Source organism: Pelodiscus sinensis, chromosome 15, assembly GCF_049634645.1.
Source record: "Pelodiscus sinensis isolate JC-2024 chromosome 15, ASM4963464v1, whole genome shotgun sequence".
NCBI lineage: Eukaryota > Metazoa > Chordata > Testudines > Trionychidae > Pelodiscus > Pelodiscus sinensis.
The window spans coordinates 17,110,722-17,129,356 of record NC_134725.1 but is presented as its reverse complement, the minus strand read 5'-3'; the positions used below and the strand labels follow the sequence as shown (position 1 = coordinate 17,129,356).

Sequence of the window (18,635 nt, the reverse complement as noted above, 5' to 3'; positions counted from 1 at the left end):
AAATATAATACTGAAAGAAAGAAGTTAAGTGTTGAATCTAATTGCTTTAGAAAGCTGCTGGTTTGATGAATTTTCAGCACTTGTTAAGGGGGCTGCTTGTGTTGCTGGTGGTGCCATTTACGGACTAGTTCCTTCATGGCTGCTGCCAGCTGATTACTAATGGGCATCACTTACTAGGGTATCTAAGGCCTCAATCCTGCATGTGGCTCTGCATGCGTGAAGCCCTTCTGAAGTCAGCAGCACTTTGCCTGGACACACAAGTTCATCTATATGGAAAAAAGTGCAAGGTAAGTGTCTCAATGCCAAACTTTTTAAAAACCTGCTTGAATTTTATTTCAAGAAAAGAAAGAAGGTACTATCCCCATTAACTGACCTTCTCATAAATCAATAATGTTACTTTATTGTATCTACATGCCAGAGATGTGCATGATGCTTGTCTATCACAGTTATGTCTGGCCAAAGTGATAGGCATTCTATGTTCTGAAACAACATACAGTAGGATGAGATAACACATATGCAGTAATGGCATTCATAGCTTTTCCCATACTAAAAGTTGATATTCACATTCAGCTTATGGTGATACAGTGACAAAAGCTGCCACTTGACAGCTGGTTGGCAACCTACATGAAATAAGTAGGTAGGGTGAGGCCAGCTCTCTGAAGATAAGCTTCCACATCACAGCCACCACTACAACTTGTTTCCTTCTTGGCAGGTTCAGACAAAACCATGGCTTGACAGGAAATAGAACTCCTCCAAATAGACCTGCTCCAAATTCCATTAAAGGCAATGGTTTGAACTCTAGCTGAAGTCCCTTTAAGTCAAGATGCAGACAGTCAGTACTTTTTTTTTTTTGACGGTACTGCCCAGTACACAGTACCGGCACCTCCAGACGCAGTATCGGTATCTCCAGTCAGAGCTCAATAACTTTTCCCTGGAGTACCTTTTTTTTTTTTAAAGCACTGGAGACAGCATGGTATCCTGAAGATTGTGTTGGAGTTGCAAATTATCACTTTTCCTCATTCTTCTTGCAGGCTAAAGAGCTGAGTAGCAAATGGTGCATTTGGAGTCAGCTTAAAACAAAGTGAGGTGAGTTGTCACTCTGCTGTAGGGATAATCCAGTTATAATTCTGAATTCTAAGAAATAAAACTGTGATATGTTGCAACCTTCCAGCATGAGCATTTATGTTTTTATCTAACTTTTGTGTATGTGTGTGCAATATAAGACATATATTGGCAAGTCCTGTACAGGGATGCACATTGCTGCTGTCCATACTGCACATTTTCTGTGGATAAATATGAAAATATCAGTTTCGTCTACTGGCAAACCAGCACTTTGCACCAGCACTAAATTCACACCCACTATGCTGATACCTCACAGTGTGTGTAAGAGCATTATATATAAATATTGCATACATTACAGATGTCAAGTTTCTCCATTCCAAAGCTGATGACTCACTGTTCATTTCAAAACTAACAACTTGCAATTTTGTTTAGTCTTAACAGAGAGGGGCAAAGCAGAAGGAAGTGGTAACACTGTTCTGAAGAAATATGAATAAATCAGCCACTGTCTCTTGGAATCTGTGTGGTGTTATATTGGCAATGAAGTATATTCTCAATCTCCTGTTTATTGTGAGGAGATATAATGTTGCCTACACTATAAAAGCTTCAATGGTTTGTTAGTAAATGCTTCAGAAGAAATATGTCATCCAAACACAAAGGCTGTATCTAGACTGGCAAGATTTTGCGCAAAAACTTGCTGCCTGTCTACACTGGCTGTGAGAATTTGCGCAAGAGCACGGACATTCTAATGTAAGAATTCAGTGCTTCTTGCGCGAATACCTTGATGCTCCCGCTCAGGAATAAGCCTTCTTGTGCAAGAATACTCGTGCAAGAGGGCCAGTGTAGACAGACACCTTAATTTTTTGCACAAGAAAGCCCGGTGGCTAAGATGGCCATCGGAGCTTTCTTGCGCAAAAGCGCGTCTATACTGGACACGGATGCTTTTGTGCAAAAGCACTTTTTGCGCAAAAGCATCCGTGCCAATCTAGACGCTCTTTTGCGGAAATACTTTTAACAGAAAAACTTTTCCGTTAAAAGTATTTCCGCAAAATCATGCCAGTCTACACGCAGCCAAAATGTCCTGTGATGTCCATGATATTTAATCAACAAAGTGAGATTTTTCCTGCCACATGTCAATCGGGTAGCCAGATGGTTGAAACAAAAATACTGAACACCTCTTCTCCCACCCCCCAAAAAAACCAGGAAAATATTCTGTTGAAGGTTGGGGAGACCAAAGTTGTTGAGAAAAAAAAAAGGACTCCAAGGACTTATTAAGCCAAAAATAAAATAAAATAAAATAAAACAGCAAGTCCCCTTTAATAGTGGGTGCAGGGATAGGACAGGGTAGCAGTTGTGCACTAAGACCTAGGGGAAGCCTTGGTCTGTAGCCATTTTGTGCTGGCAGCCTTGTGGAACCAGGTAAGCATGGGGACTGGGGTTGGGGGTGTTGGGAGCCAGGAAGGGTTCGGGGGGGGCTGGACACTGAGTGTTTGTAGGGTTGCCAGGTGCCTGGTATTTTCACCTCCTGGCCAGGGAAAAATTCAGAAAATACCAGACATCTTAGGTGTTTGGTATTCTCTGAATTTTTTTACCAGACAGGAGGCGAAAATACCAGCCTGTCCAGGTGAATACCGGACACCTGGCAACCCTACATGTCAAAGGGGCTATTTGCACAAGATAGACAAAAATGAAATGGGAGCTGGACTTAATTTGTACAATAATTGAGTCCCTGTTCAAATTATGCACTAACTAGGCAGCCAAGTCTTCAGGTAGCCCTGGTGCCAGCAGCAGCACCAAACGAAGAGTGGCATGATGGCCAGAGAATAGCAACTGCTGGCCAGGAGCCCATTGGTACCAGAGCTATGAACTGCCAAGACTAATGGTGTGGGGGTTCAGCCCTGGCAAACCCTGGAGCATTTCAGCCTGGAATGGCAGCCAATCCCCGTCCCACTGAAATCAATGTCAAAACTCCCATTGATTTCAGTGGGAGCAGAACTGAACCCTGGCTTGTGCCTTTGTTTCTATATGTGAGTTGTGGGACATCCCAGTGATTTTTTTTTAAATTAACATTTGTGGGTTTTTACATAATTTGTATGCAGAGAATGAAAATCAGCAGTCTTACAGGATAAAGTGTTTAGAAATGGCACAAGTAACATTTAGGTTTAATTAAGATTTGTTTCCAACAACAATCCTTAACAGTCAAAATAGTTAATCAAACGTACAGGAAGTACAGACATACAGAATTATGCATACTTGCTATGTGGCATGGCTCACTTCAACAGCTTTGTTTTCTCAGTTAATTATTCTTACTAAATTAACACTAGCCCACACCAGTGAATTTGTAAGAAAAAGGGGTGCAAATTCTACAGCTGTACAAACTGATCTTACACTGCAACTTACCCAGCTGGAAGATAAAAATATTTGGCAGGGAATTAAACGAGACTGAAATCTTGATGCTGATCCAAGATGGTTTATATGCTTGTGGTCAAGTCATAATTACCACAGAGGAAGCTAATTAGCATTGGTCTAGATACTATAAAATACAATGAAAAAGAGATGGTCCCTGCTCATAGATCGTCCCATCTAAGTAGGTTTGTTGATCTCAGTTCAGACTACAAGACTTAACTGTTTCTCCAGATTTAATTTATGGGAGCATTTGAACTGGGTTGAGGGGCTTTTGTGGAACTTTAAGACCTGAGGATGACCCTGTATAATTACTGCTTTTTTAGGAACTAACATGCTGTATACTATAATTTAAAATCTTGCCAGCTGGAATGGTTTGGAGTCTGAATTCCAGAATGGAATGAACTGCTGTATCTTGTCTATAAAGATCCACCAATTCTGCCAACTCCATTCATTTTTGTTAGTACTCTACTTTTCTTGATGTAGTTAACATCATTATTTGTTAATTAAAAAGGCATATATATGACTTGTTTGATTTTGGAAGACCTAGAAATGGGAGAGCTCCTCTGGTTGCATTGGTATTGTTTTTATTTCAGATGTATGCAGAGGATCATATGTGCATGTGACAAAAGGAAAATATAACTATATTATATTTAATATAAATGTATTAATATACACCACATCTCCCTCTTCCCCCTTCTTCCCATGGAATGGATCATAGTCTAGCAATTAGGATAGTGGACAAGGTTCAAATTGATACTGTCATTGTACTTGTGCAACTTTGTGCAAACAAGGTAGCCTCTCTGTGCATCAGTTTCCTAGTCAGTCAAATGGGCGGTAAGGGGGGAGAATAAATCTAGTCATTGCCGTATAAGGGTGCTATGCAACTTACTGATTATTTATAAAAAGCTTTTGAAATCCTTGAACTAGAGCAGCAAGAAGCATTTTCAATTATTATGATAAAGGCAGCCCTTCTTTGAGGAGAATGCAAACCACCTATCGGGTAGAAATTATCACTACCATTTTACAAATAGGGAAACACACACATAGAAGTCAAGTGTCTTGTCTTGAGTCTCATAGCAAGTATGAGAGAGTAGGAGGCAGGTGGTCTGATGCTCAGGCTTGTGTCTTAGCTATCAGATTACACCCGTGGTCACCAACCGGTCCATCACAAGGCGTTTGGGCCCCTCCACCCCCCATTTTCCCTCCACCCCTGAGAAGCCCCACTACCTACCTCCAGCATAGTGCCGGCTTCCCGTGGGGTGGACGGAAGTCCTGCCTGCAGCTTTGCGCCACTTCCGGGGTTTCCGGAAGTGCACTGGCTGCTCCTCTCCCACAGCTCTGTGGTGTGCTGTGTCCTAGAGGAGGAGTGTGGCGGCTTCCCTGTACCGCAGGAGGGGTGAGTCAAGTGCAAGGGTTTCCCTGCACCACGGGAAGGGGGTTTGGTCCCGGGGCAGGTGTGCACAGGAGTTTGGCTGCGCCACGGGAGCAGGGGTTGGCCCCGGGGCAGGCATGTGCGGGAGTTTGGCTGTGCTGCAGGAGCGGGGTTTGGCCCCAGCGCAGGAATGTGTGGGGCTTTGGCCCTGGGGCAGGCATGCGCGGGAATCTGGCTGCACCGCAGGAGAAGGGTTTGGCCCCGGGGCAGGAGCAGTCGGGGGTTTGGCCCTGGGGCAGGTGCGTGCGGGGATTTAGCTGTGCCACAGTAGGCTTCCCTCGGGAGTGGGAGGGAGGGAGAATCCTGGGAGGAAGCGGGTGCAGGGGATTCTCTGTCCTCACTGCCCCCCTGTTCTCTCTCCCCACTCCTCTGTTCCCACTCCCCAGCCTCAGAAACCTGACCCCAGCAGCACCCTGTCCCCTGCCCTCCCGGCACCCTGTCCCCAGCCACAGAAACCTGTCCCTGCTGGCACCCTGTCCCAGCCCTCCAGACACCCTGTCCCCTCTCCCCAGCCTCAGAAACCTGTCCTCACCGGCACCCTGTCCTCTGCCGAAGCACCCACTAGCACCCTTCCCTAGTACTATGTCCCCTGCTCCCACCAACACAGTTGGGGCCACATTAGTGAAGCATTAGGGGGGTTGGAAGAGGGGTGTTTTTGCATCTCACTTGTGTGGCCCCAACTGACTTTTCTGTGGCTCAGTGACCCCTGACTCAAAACAGGTTCCCTGCCCTTCTCAGAAATAAAGACAACGCAGAACTCTTTTGTGTTTGACATAGTATTTTATTTAAAAATGAAGCCTGGCCAACAAACCCCCAATTGGGGCCAAGCCCCCATCTGGCCTCAGCATCATAATACTCCTGAACTCCCCCTTCCCCCAGACCCTAGATCTGAGCCTATCGTACACTGGAACTCCCTGCCCTGAGCCCCTCACATACCCCAACCCAAATTCCTGAACCCTCACATCCAGAAGTCTATGGCTTGCTTAGTACCCTAACCCTACATCTGAACCCAACACTGTCCCCTCCCCAAGCCAGCATTCCCTTATCTACCTCCTCCTGCATCCAGATTTCCTCCCAGAGCTTGCACCTCTCTCCTCTTCCCACACCCAAATCCCTCATTCCCACCCCGGAGCCTACACATCCTGTCTCAACCCAGCGAGGGTACGGCTAGACTGCAGGAGTTTTTCAGGATTCCGGAGATATCCCAGAAAAACTCTTCTGCATCCAGGGATGCATTTGTTCTTCCACTTTTTTTAGTGGAAGAGCAAACATGATCTTTTGGTCACCCCTATATTCCTCTTTCCACGAGGAATAAGGGGGCTTCCAAAATAAGGGGTTTTTCTGACATTTGGTCCAGTCTAGACAGGCCAAATGTTGGGGAAACTTCTTCCTACAGAAGAATTGGGGGAAAAAAGCAGCAGTATAAGGGTTGGGGATAGCAAGTGATGGAGAGGAGGAGAATAGGGAGGGCGGGGCTTCAAAGAAGGGGCAGGGCTTCAAGGAAGAGGCGGGGCGGTAGATCTTGGCTTGTTCTGTCATTTAAAAAGTGATCTTGGGTGTAAAAAGGTTGAAGACCACTGGACTACACTATGTAAACAGACCTGGACTACACTATGTAAACAGACAAATAGTTAATCAACTATAAATGTTTGGATTGATGTTTCTGGAAAGAATACCATGAGAAATTAGTATTTGTAAATTGAGGACACTGAGCATTTCTATCGATTTCCAATGTATTTCTGTATTAAATACATGTATACAGTAGCATTGTACCACCACCATTTCTATTACCTTTATCAAGTACCACTAGGTACATGTCAATATATTTCCAACAGACTCCAAACAATTTTTCTGTAGCTTATCTCAGATAATAAAAAACCAGAAGTCCTGAAATCCCAAATTTAGGGAAGTCCTCTCACAGACATACTTCTCCTAGGGTATGTCTAGACTTGCACCCTAGTTCGAACTAGGGATGCAAATGTAGGCATTCGAAATAGTCAATGAAGTGGGGATTTAAATATCCCGTGCTTCATTAACATAATCTCACCGGTACGTTACTGCGATCAACAGCTGTTTCGAAAGTGAAAGTGTGCGTCGGGACATGTTAGTTTGAAGCAAGGGGTTTGGTTCGAACTACCGTGTCCTGGCACACACTTTCACTTTCAAAACAGCTGTTGATCAGAGTAATGCGCCAGTGAGATCATGCTAATGAAGCACAGGATATTTAAATCCCTGCTTCATTAACTATTTCAAATGCCTACATTTGCATCCCTAGTTCGAACTCAGGTGCAAGTATAGACATACTGCTAGATATCACCATGATGGATATATTAGGAGTACTTTGTGAAAGGAAGTGAATTGTATCTCACAAGAGCATATGCCCTAATAAATGTGTTAGTCTGTTTCAGCAAAAACAACAAGGAATCCGGGAGGACTTTAAAGACTATCAGGGCTACCCTTCTGAAACCTAGAATAGTGATAGAAATTTGATTTGTCCTTTTCATATGTGTTCATTTTTTTGATTGTATCCTTTGGTATGTATGGTTGTGCCCATTTTCTTCCACTATTTGATCTGAGGAAGTGGGTCTGGCCCACGAAAGCTCATCACCTAATAAACAATCTTGTTAGTCTTCTTTTAAGTACTACATAGTCCTGTTTTTTGCTTCTGAAACCTGTCATTACCCATTACCAAGATAGCTTCCCCAATTATCACCTCTAATACCATTAGTTCACAGACATCTAACTTTCCCCACCTCTAATATCATTAATTCACAGACACTTTCCTTCCTTCCTTCCCCCCCCCCCCTGCATCCCCCTTCTGTTCTGAAATGTGATTTGTCCTTTTCATATGTGTTCACTTGTTTTTAATTGTAACCTTTGGTATATATGGTTGTGACTATTTTCTTCCACTATTTGATCTGAGGAAGTGGGTCTGGCCCACGAAAGCTCATCATTTAATAAACCATCTTGTTAGTCTTTAAAGTGCTACATAGTCCTGTATTTTGATGGATCTTATAAGAACCCCAATGGCAGAGCATATCACAAAATGTTAAAAATACACCTTTGAATCTCAGGCTATTTTATACTAGGGATGTGACAGTATATACATTTAAATGGTTAACAGCTAACATTCACAGTCACACGCAAGGCAGTGGTGGGTGGAGCATGTGGGAGCCAGTGCTCGTGAGGAGCCAGCTTTTAAACTGGTTCCCCACAAGCACTGACTTACAGGGAGCCACCTACCCCTCTCCTCCTGCACTACTGCCTCTGAATCTGGCTCCTGCAGAGTCACTTGCCCTATCCCTCTCTGCATCAGTGTGAGGGTGCAGGCAGCTCCCACAGAGCCACTCCCCCCACTGCAGTTTTTTAAAAAGCAGATGCGTCCCTGTATTCCTCATTGTACGAAGAAGAAGAGGTGTTCTGAAAGAGGACATTTTTCTGAAATTTGGCTCAGCGTAGATGGGCCAAATTGTGGAAAAGACTCTTCCAAACAAACCCAGAAAAAGATACGCAAATTGCAAAACGCAATTTGCGTATCTTTTTCTGACTTTTCTTTGCAGTCTAGACATAGCCCTAGTTTCCCTCCATCATATCAATGGATTAGAGACAGATTCTGATGACTGTGACATGTACAAATTCAAAGTCGCTGAGTGGAGTGACTGATTTCATGTATATTTGTAACAGTGATCAGAATCCAGTCCATTTACCATAAGCTTTTGAAGATGGATATTGTCTTTTAGTTTCTTTTAAAACATCATGAATATTTAGAGTGTTATATAAATAATATTTGTCATATTTAAACCTGTCAGTGGAATCCATTGCTAACTGCAATTCTTTGCTTTTTCTTACTGATGAAGCATGGTATTGTCTTAAAATGCTTGATACATAAAACATAAAGATTTAGTGATTAAAAGTTGAGTTAAATAGATTTGAACTGGAAATAAAGTGTAAATTATTTCTAACAGTGAGATTAATTAATTATCCATTGGAATTTATCAAAGGTGATGGGGGATTCTCTATCCTGGGCAATTTTTAAAGCATTATTGGCTTTTTTCCTAAAAATATATTTGGTATTGTTAGAACAGGAATTACTGTGTGTGTGTGTGTGTGTGTGAGTGTGAGAGAGAGAGAGAGAGAGAGAGAAGTTCTATGGTCTTTTTAATCTGGATAGTCAGACTAGATGATCACTTTGGTGCCTTCTTCTCATCTCAGTAGATCAAATCAATATACTTCTATAATTAAATAGAAAGCCCACCAGAATCAAACATACCAATCCCTTATATAGTACGGTAATTGTACAAATAGTCATGTTCATCTAGCATTTTTTCCTTACCAAAAAAAAATCACAGTTTGTCCCATTGATCTGAGTCAGGAAAAAAAATTAAGAAAAACAAAGTAATACATTATTCCAGTTTGGGCTGATTTGCACAGACAAAAATGAGAGAGACAGAGCAGATAGTATATCTGCTAAAAAGTCTGATGCAATACAAACAAAACTATTCCAGAGACATGTTCTCCTCCAACTTCCAAACATTCTAAAAACACTCTGTAAACTGATGCTCTTATTTGTAATAAATAAATAAAAATGATGCCAGCTATTTGAAATAATGAGAATCTTAGAACTTCATTATGAGCCCTGGAGCAAAGGATAAAAGCTTCTTGGTCATTAATAAAAGAGAACTTAATACTCACAAAGTTTCAAAAAAATGTTGAAAGACATTGCTGTCTGGTCAGGTTAGCATCAGATAACCATCTTGATGTGTTGCTCAGTTCTGTCTTGGAACAACTGCATGTGCCGTTAGGGATGTCAACAAGTAGACGACTAGATAATTAACCGATAAACCTAGGCTTATCGACTAATCTTGTTGACTACTCACATTTCCGCCCCCCTTGCTGCCTCTATAACAGAGGCAGCAGTAGGGGAAAACAGGAGTTGGTGCTGGGGGGAGCCAGCTTAAAAGCCAGTTCCCTAAGCACTGGCTCTGTGGTACTGCCTCTCCCCCTGCTGTTGCTTCTAGCAGGGGCTGCAGGTCTACAAGGGGAGCTGTTTTTTTTCAATTGGCTCCCCTTGTGGACCAGTTCCCCTGCCACCTCACACTGCTGTCTCTGCCTCTGCACACTGGCTGCTGGCCCCAGCCCTGGGGACTATCGAATAGTTGTATGCCACAAATATTTCATGCAGTTACATTACCATTCAGTTACCCGATAGCTAACATCCCTATATGCCATCTACCATCCCAAGGCTAGGGCATCTTTCAGTTAAACAGAAAAGGACTTTTGCAGTGATCAGTCCTTCATTCTGTATGATACAGGAATGTAGTCTGTAATCAGGGTAAATTCTTCCAATAATCCACTACAAATTTGTTCAGCTGAAGGCTTACATGTGATATTGGTGGGAAATTCAGACAGGATATTTATAGATCTTTTTTCTTTGCTCACCCTCAATCCTAAAACATCAGAGAATACCTTGAGTGGAGGGTTGTCTCAGTTCAACTTTCCTTCTCCGTTTGGTGTTCATTGGCTTTGCTTTTCTCCCTTCCCAGTCCCCTGGGCCAGAACTTGGCAGAGAGAAGCTAAAGGGAATGTGACTCACACTGGTGACTTCATTTGTTATAAGAGACCTGAGTAACTGTTCTAGCCCAGTTACAGGAAAGCTGCACTCCCCCTTCTTTCCCCTCCCCTGGCTTCCACCCTCAGAAAAACTTAGGCCCTCGTTTGTAACATGAGCAGCCCATCTGATCTTAGCAATAATTATATCATTCCTCTTCTATTCACTAAACTTTCTTGTTGTGTATTCAAGTTAACCCCTCCTTGGAAATTTAAGGAGGCTTGAGTTTAGGAGCAGCTTCTGGCCACCAACAGATTACTGATTAGCGTAAGAGTGGAGATGTTTCAAATTCTCTCACATAGAGCTCTCATTCTAACAAAACAGAATTCAAATGTCTTCCTCCCTTTCCCTTTTGTTACTGCAACAATTAAAAACAAATCTTAGACATTAACCAATCTGACAGCAATTAGACAAGAATAAAAACTTTTATTGTTCTGATTAAAAACAATGTCAACGTAGAAAATAGTAACATCCCAAGAAAACCCAATGTGAGACACTGCTACAACAGCTTCAGTATAGAGTTCTAGTGAAGCTGAAGTAGATTCCATTTTGATTTTTTTTAAGGGATGGATGGGTCAGATATATGAGAAAAATCACCACAGAAGCCTATGCTGCATTCTATCAAAATATATTTTAATTTTAATTATTAAATCAAGATAATGAGAGTGGCATTCGCATTGAGGGGGTGGACCAGATGGCAAAGGCTTAGTGTAAGTAAGATGTTAATTAAAGCAAGTTGGTTTCTGCTCTAACAGGGTTTTTGTTTAGTTTGAACGTGGTTGGCATGAGCACTTGTTACAAGGGACAAAACAGACTGCCTATACCATGATTTCTTCCCCCCCCCCTTGTTCAAGGCTGCTCTACAGCCATGTCAGAGCAGCAAGGATCCTCCCATCAGTGCTTCAGTATCCCTAAATCTTTGCAGTGCTAGAAGCAACTACTGGATCTCCTAGGAAGCTAAGAATCCTTCCCAATAGGATAAAGCTCCTCTTCTTAATCCAATGGACATATGACTTTAAAGTCATTACATTTTTACACACAAAGAGTACAGGAAGGGGGAACTAGGGTGGTGTTAAGCCACATTAGTGCTGTCTGATCCCGAGCTGCTCTCAGGGCTGGTGAGTACCCTGATGTAACTTAGAAGACAATTCTGGGGGCCTAAGTTAGGGCAGCCTCTTGGGGCTGCCCAGTAGACTGCAGGCCTGCCAAAATAGGCATCTTGTGCCCGCAGAGGGAGGTGGTGCAAGGAGGGCCACCTAGAGGACCAGAGCGGGGGTATGAGGAGGCACTCCAGTTAGTGATTAAGATTTTAGTTGGGACACAGAGGAGTGGTGCACAAGTCGCCTATGCCTGCTGGGGATCTCCATAGTGTAGCCTGGAGACAGGCCCCATTAGAGGAGTGAGGTTCTGGAACGGCCTTCCAAGGGAAGTAGTGGGGGCAAAAGATCTATCTGGTTTCAAGATTAAACTAGATGGGTTTATGAAGGGGATGTTTGATGAGATAACAAGATCTTGGTATCTAATTGACCATTCATTATCAGTGGGAAATAGGTCAATGGAAGGATGATAGGAGTTACTATAGAGAACTTTCTGGGTGTCTGGCTGGCGAGTCTTGCCCACGTGCTCAGGGTTTAGCTGATCGCCATATTTGGGGTCGGGAAGGAATTTTCCTCCAGGGTAGATTGGCAGAGGCCCTGGAGGTTTTTCGCCTTCCTCTGTAGCATGGGGTACAGATCACAGCCAGAGGATTCTCTGCATCTTGGGGTCTTCAAAGTATTTGAAGGCTTCAGTATCTGAGATATAGGTGAGAGGATTATTCTAGGAGGGGTGGGTGAGATTTTGTGGCCTGCACTGTGCAGGGGGTCAGACTAGATCTGTGATCCCCAACATGGTGCCGGCGGGCGCCATGGCGCCCACAGGGGCATTTCCATGCGCCCGCCAGGTGCTCGGGGCTGGCCTGGCACCGGGCGCATGGCGGGGGGAGCGCCGGCCCCGGGCGCGCGGTGCTTGGCGGGGGGAGCGCTGGTCCCGGGCATGCAGCTATGGGGGGGGGGGGGCGCCCCCGGGCATGCGGCCATGGGGGGGCCGCCCCCGGGGCGCAAGTGTCCCCGCCCCCTGGCCCCCAGCGGGTGAACGGCCACACCCCCTGGCGCCCAACAACCTCGAAAGGTTGGGGACCACTGGACTAGATGATCATAATGGTCCCTTCTGACCTTAAAGTCTATGAGTCTATGAGTGCAAGACAGCTTTATGGCTATGTCTGCACCAGAAACTTTTTCCACTAGTCAGATACATGCTTTCATACCCCATTACACTGCTCTGGCCCTTGCACTTGTTGAAAAGGAGCCCTAAGGGTAGCTATTTGAAGAGGATGTTAAAATAGGGAGATAAGGTAATGGATAGAAAATAGATGAGATATTCAAAGAGGGATACATCTATTGCATGACTGCAATTCATCACACAGCTTCACCTCTCTATCTGTGGCATATATTTGTGTATATGTACATACACATGCTGTGTTTATATTAATCTATAGATTTAATTTCTTATAAGGGTGCCCGTCATCCCAGTTTTTATGCAACAGTTACATAAAATAAATACAGATCCTGTATAAATGATCTGAACATATCTCACTGTTTTTATAATTAAAAGTGAAGCTTTCACAGGCATTCTGCCTGTGGTTTTATCTCTCTAAATTTCCTGTGCTCCACTCTTTCTGATTTAAAATCTTAAGTAAACAATGGGCAATTAAAAACAATAAATGGTCTAGTAGCACTTTATAGACTAACGAAACATGTAGATGGTATCATGAGCATTTGCGGAAAATCATGCAGTCTAGATGCAGCCCAGTAGTGTAGAACAATAAAATGAGCTAGTAAAGATTCCATCTTTGAAGGGATTCCATGGAAAAACAGTGTTTGTGTAGGACACAGAATTCTTCTGTGGGATTTTTGCCACATTCATCCATTGATATTTTTCCTAGAGTGAGAGGGTGAAAGTTACAAGGAGGAGGGTAAGAGTTGGGGGAGGAAAGAGACAAGGAAAGCAACATACTTAGCCTGTACTATAAAGAGGTAGCTTTTGGGAGTATTGGAAGGGAAACGTATAAACAATTTTTCACTAATATATTGAATATTTATTTTTAAACTTTTTCTTAGATGACTTAAATAAAGATTGCAATGTTGCTGCTAGAATGCCTTCTCTCTCCCCCTGCTGTCCTCTCCTCAGAAGCCAGCTGCTTTTTCAGAACCACCCTCTGAGCTAAAAGCCATATTTATCTGGAAATAACGGAAAGGGAACAAAAAAAACAAAACAATAAAAAACTATGTTAAGATGGCATTATGACTGGGAATACTTGTCATTAATTTCAATAAAAGCCATTACAAGGATGTTGTAACTATCCCAAAAGTTGGCATTACAAGAAATCAAAAACACATTAAAATACAGAATTTAGGAACTCAAAGGGTGTGTCTAGACTGGCAAGATTTTGCACAAAAGCAACTGCTTTTGCGCAAAAACTTGCCAGCTGTCTACACTGGCCACTTGAATTTGCGCAAGAGCACTGACTTTGTAATGTACAAAATCAGTGCTTCTTGCGCAAATACTTTCACGCTCCCACTCAGGAAAAAGCCCTCTTGCGCAAGAATACTTGCACAAGAGGGCCAGTGTAGACAGGGAAGAACTGTTTTGCGCAAAAAAGCCCCAATGGCTAAAATGGCGATCGGGGCTTTCTTCCGCAAAATCGCGTCTAGACTGGCCACGGATGCTTTTACGCAAAAGCACTTTTTGCGCAAAAGCATCCATGCCAATCTAGACGCGCTTTTGCAGAAATACTTTTAACGGAAAAAACTTTTCCCTTAAAAGTATTTCCGCAAAATCATACCAGTCTAGACGCAGCCAAAGAATGTATATTCTGCCCTGTGATAACACCACATATTTGTTATGAAAGCATCTGCAGGAGACTGTAGACCACTGTGCCTCAACATTAATTCCATTTTAATAACTTGGTGTCTTGGAACTTCCTTAGTTTTTAAAAGCTTCAGAGGAGTAGCTGAGTTAGTCTGTAACTAGAAAAACTTAAACAATGAATAGTCTAGCAACTCCTTAAAGACTAACAAAACGTGGTATCATGAGCTTTCATGGGTTCAACCCACTTCTTCAGATGAATGGAGTTTAACAGTTCAGTTCCAAAATAAATAAGGGAATGGGGGAGGGGAGGAAGGGGAAAAATAGTGAATTAGAGTGTTCATGTTCCATGAAGCTGATAGAGAAGGTGCAAATTGTTCTTAAGTACCCATTGTTTGGTTGGTTAAGTCATTAAGATGTGGCATAGAAATAGAAATGGTTAAGTCATTAAGATGTGGCATAGAAATAGCTAGCCGGATAAAGTCTTTATTCATACCTTTGCGATGGGTCCCAAACCTGTAAATGAAGTTAAGTTCCAGCGCTTCCCTGTGTATTTGGCTTATGTGTAATTGGCCTGAAACAACACGGTGACTTTGAGATCCATGAATGAGTGCCTGGGCAGGGTAAAGTGTTCTCCAACAAGTTTCTGTCTGTTGGCTTTCCAGCTATCTGATTTGTGTCCATTAATTCTTTCCAATGGTCAGTAAAGATGAAGCTGCAATGCCCCAGGAATTTTTCTAAACACTGATGCCAGAACTCATATACAACCGGTGAACTTTTAAAATAGCAGACACAGTTGGGCCTCATAATCTACATATAAAACCCCTTGACAGGTGTCCTGTCTCCTTTGTATCACTGAGTCATTACAACTAACAGAATTGCTTACAAAATATCTGTAGTAAAAGAGTGGTGATTGCTTGAATTTCCTCTGTCACAATGGTGCCACATAAGTTACCTGGACCTGGTCGCATAAACCTGTATAGTCAGAACAATTAAATACAATAACTAATTTAGCTTAATTACAATCTAATTTAGTCAGTTGCAGGAACATAGGATTTTATTTTTTTCTTTTCCCCAAATACCTTACCACTGAAATAACTGACACTTTGATGTAATTAAAATGAAAAAGGCTGGTAGTTTGGACCCTACCTTTAAAGTTCTGTAGGGTCTTAAACCCCAAGGGCAAGCCAGTTCAGTGACTTGTTGCCAACAGTGGCCAATACCAGGTGCTCCAATACCAATTGGGGAAAAGAAAAAAACAAACCCTAACACTGGATGCTAAGTTTCCTACAAAGCCCACTTCTCAATTGATAAAGTAATAAATGAGGAATGTTCAAAAAATATATTTTTTACTCAAAGAGTACCAATGGAAAATTTCATGGAGGCTACGTAGAATTTTCCATACAAAACAAAGGCTGAAACTCTTTAACCTCAGTCAGTACCTCAGTAATAAAGCATCTATAGCACTTGGCTCACACAAGTGTCTCTGGAGGACCCAAAAATAGACGAGAGAGTACTATTAATGCTGGACATACATGTTTACAGGTATTTAAAACAAAAAACACCACCAATAGAATATTCAGAGAGGTGTAATACTTGTGCTTCAGGGCTCAAACCAACCTTTAATTAATGGAAATTAGGAAGAAACTTTCCCTGGGGCTAGTTATCCCATCCCTTCCAAACACAGGCTTAGGTTAAAGAGTTTCAGCCTTTGTTTTGCATGGAAAATACTACGTAGCCTCCATGAAATTTTGGGGCTCCCTGCTGCCGGGGTCGGATCTGGTGGCTTGGCAGGCCGCATTTGGCCCGCAGGCCGTATTGTCGAGGCCTGCTCTGGTAGATACTAATTTACTCTGCCGAGCTGCAAAATAAGAAACTCTGGGACAGCAGAAGCCAGGTACAAGTACAATAACAGGATGGAGCTTCAGTACCAAGAAGCAATCTTGCTCCTTGAAGTCAATATCTGATTTCAGTGGCATGAGATCAAAGCCTTAGGGAGGAGATAGGCCCTTAGGACATCCACTGCCAAAGCTGTTAATGAACTTATGCAGAAGGGGTTGCTATTAATTAAGAACCCATGTACAACATGCATTCACTTTGTCCTGTACATCCCCATTGCTTCTTGGACTCTGCTTTAGATTATGGATTTACTTGGATCTTTTAAAAGCAAGAACAGTCAGTTCCCTAGAACCACAGGTAAAGGCTCGATGTATCACAAACTGGAAAATCTCTGCCTTAGGAAGTTAGCCAGTCCTCAGGCAATTGGTCTGAGGATTTACAGTAAGCTTCCGATAATCCAGCACCTTTAGGACCGAGGGGGTGCCGGATTATCAGATATGCCGGATTATCAGAAGGGGGGGCTATGAGCTGTCTGGGGTGGGGAGGATGCCACCCCAAACCCCTCATAGCCCCCCCTTCCAATAGTCTTCTGCCCCAGGCATCCCTGATTCAGTCGCTTCTGGTCAGTTTCAGTAGCGGCTGAATCTGGGACGCCTGCAGCAGAGCAGCTGGAGTGCTGCCTGGTTGGTCCGGTAGCACCGATCCTTGGCGCAGCGAGACCAATCCGGCAGCACCCCAGCTGCTCTTGGGGATGCCTGGGGCAGAGCATCTGGGGTGCTGCTGGGTTGGTCCCGCAGCGCCGCTCTTTGGTGCTACTGGACCAACCCCGCAGCACCCCAGCTGCTCTGTCCCAGGTGTCCCCAAGTCAGCTGCTGCTGATACTGACCAGCAGCTAACTCCAGGAAGCCCGAGGCAGAGCAGCTCTGCCTCGGGCTTCCTGGAGTCAGCCGCTGGTCAATTTCAGCAGCGGCTGAATCGGGGACAGCTGGGGTGCTGCCGGGTTGGTCCCGCAGCCCCGAGGGGCAGCGCTACGGGACCTACCCGGCGACACTCCAGCTGCTCTGCCCCCGGCTTCCCCGATTCAGCCGCTGGTCAGTTTTAGCAGCGGGTGAATCGGGGAAGCCGGGGGCAGAGCAGCTCCAATGGTCCGGCTGCCCGGAGCACTTCCAGGTTCCTGATGGTGCCAGACCATCGGAGTTTTACTGTACCTATTTCTTAAGGGTTAATGTAAAAAAAGTTTTCTCCCTCTCTTTGTATACCATACCACCAAGTTATCCCCTGCCTGGGCTGTCTCACTTCTGAAGAGCAATTACTTTGCTTTTAGAATGTGCCAAGCTGTACAAAGTGGGAGGCGTTTTCAAATAGTTACCCATTTCTCTGGCATTAGAGATCATTACCCATTAGGCCAAATTCATTTCAGAGTGTAGTGCGTGTTGCTAACTCCAGGATATAGATAAGTAAAGGAAACAAATAATGAACCAGTTAATAAGAATAGAAGGATATATATCTGAGGACGAAGTTTGACTCTTGGGTTTTAGGATCCCCTCTCCGGTGATTAAATATTTTAGAAACCCTCCACATTAAATTCTAGGATATTGTTAATTAGTAATGTTCATTGTAAGAGAGATTTTCAAAACTATTGTTCTCTCAAGTAAAAGGATTGGTCCTTGTATTTTTGAACGCAACTTCTATGGTGGTTTTCACAATAGTGTCCTTTCATTCACAGGTGCTGGAACTGAGTTAGCACCCCTACAATGGAAATACTGGAGACAGATGCATGTTTCACCTCTGCAAGGGTCAGAAGAGTGGAACTTGTATTTCCATTGTATGTGGAACTTGTATGTATTTCCATACCTACCAGAGATGAGGGGGAGGGAGGAGTTTGTGGCAATGAGAGAAGGATCCAAGGACAGAAGCTGGTTGCCCCAGAGACCACATAGGATTCTTTGGTCCAGTCCAGACCAGTCTTTCAGCTACCATGAGTCCCAGGAATACGTGTGTCAGCTAAAGGGTTGGGGGGAGGACAGAGTGCTGGTACCTAGTTGGGGGGGCGTCCATGCATGGGCACAAGTAGCTGAGGGGAGGCTGGAGCTTCCTGGGTACCAAATAACACTACCATAAGAACAATTGCAGACACAATTATTGGGATGAGTCCTCCCAGTATGGAGCCAGCTGTGCACACCTCCACTTCATCTCATTATTTCCCCCTCACTGCCCCTCCTATCTTAGTCCCTCCCATCAAAATGGAGTTTCTATCCCCTTTCCACTTCCGCGTTCAAACTTGTTGTTCAGTGCTGAAAAGGTTCTTTCCTTCTAGAGCTCTAGCAATGTTCTCCAGTAGAAGGCCTTCTAAAAAATTCTGACAAGACTTAGCTGTGTTTGACA

The 18,635-nt window shown here is 43.7% G+C and overlaps 1 long non-coding RNA gene across 2 annotated transcripts in view; it reads left to right on the top strand.

Moving 5' to 3' along the window:
• Nucleotides 1-18,635, top strand: part of LOC112547735 (uncharacterized) — an 82,777-nt gene that overhangs the window by 12,547 nt on the left and 51,595 nt on the right. For both annotated transcript variants that reach the window (XR_012895973.1, XR_003091546.2), the window contains exons 3-4: nucleotides 178-287; nucleotides 1,032-1,086. This is a non-coding gene — a long non-coding RNA (uncharacterized LOC112547735). The remainder of the gene's footprint in view (nucleotides 1-177; nucleotides 288-1,031; nucleotides 1,087-18,635) is intronic.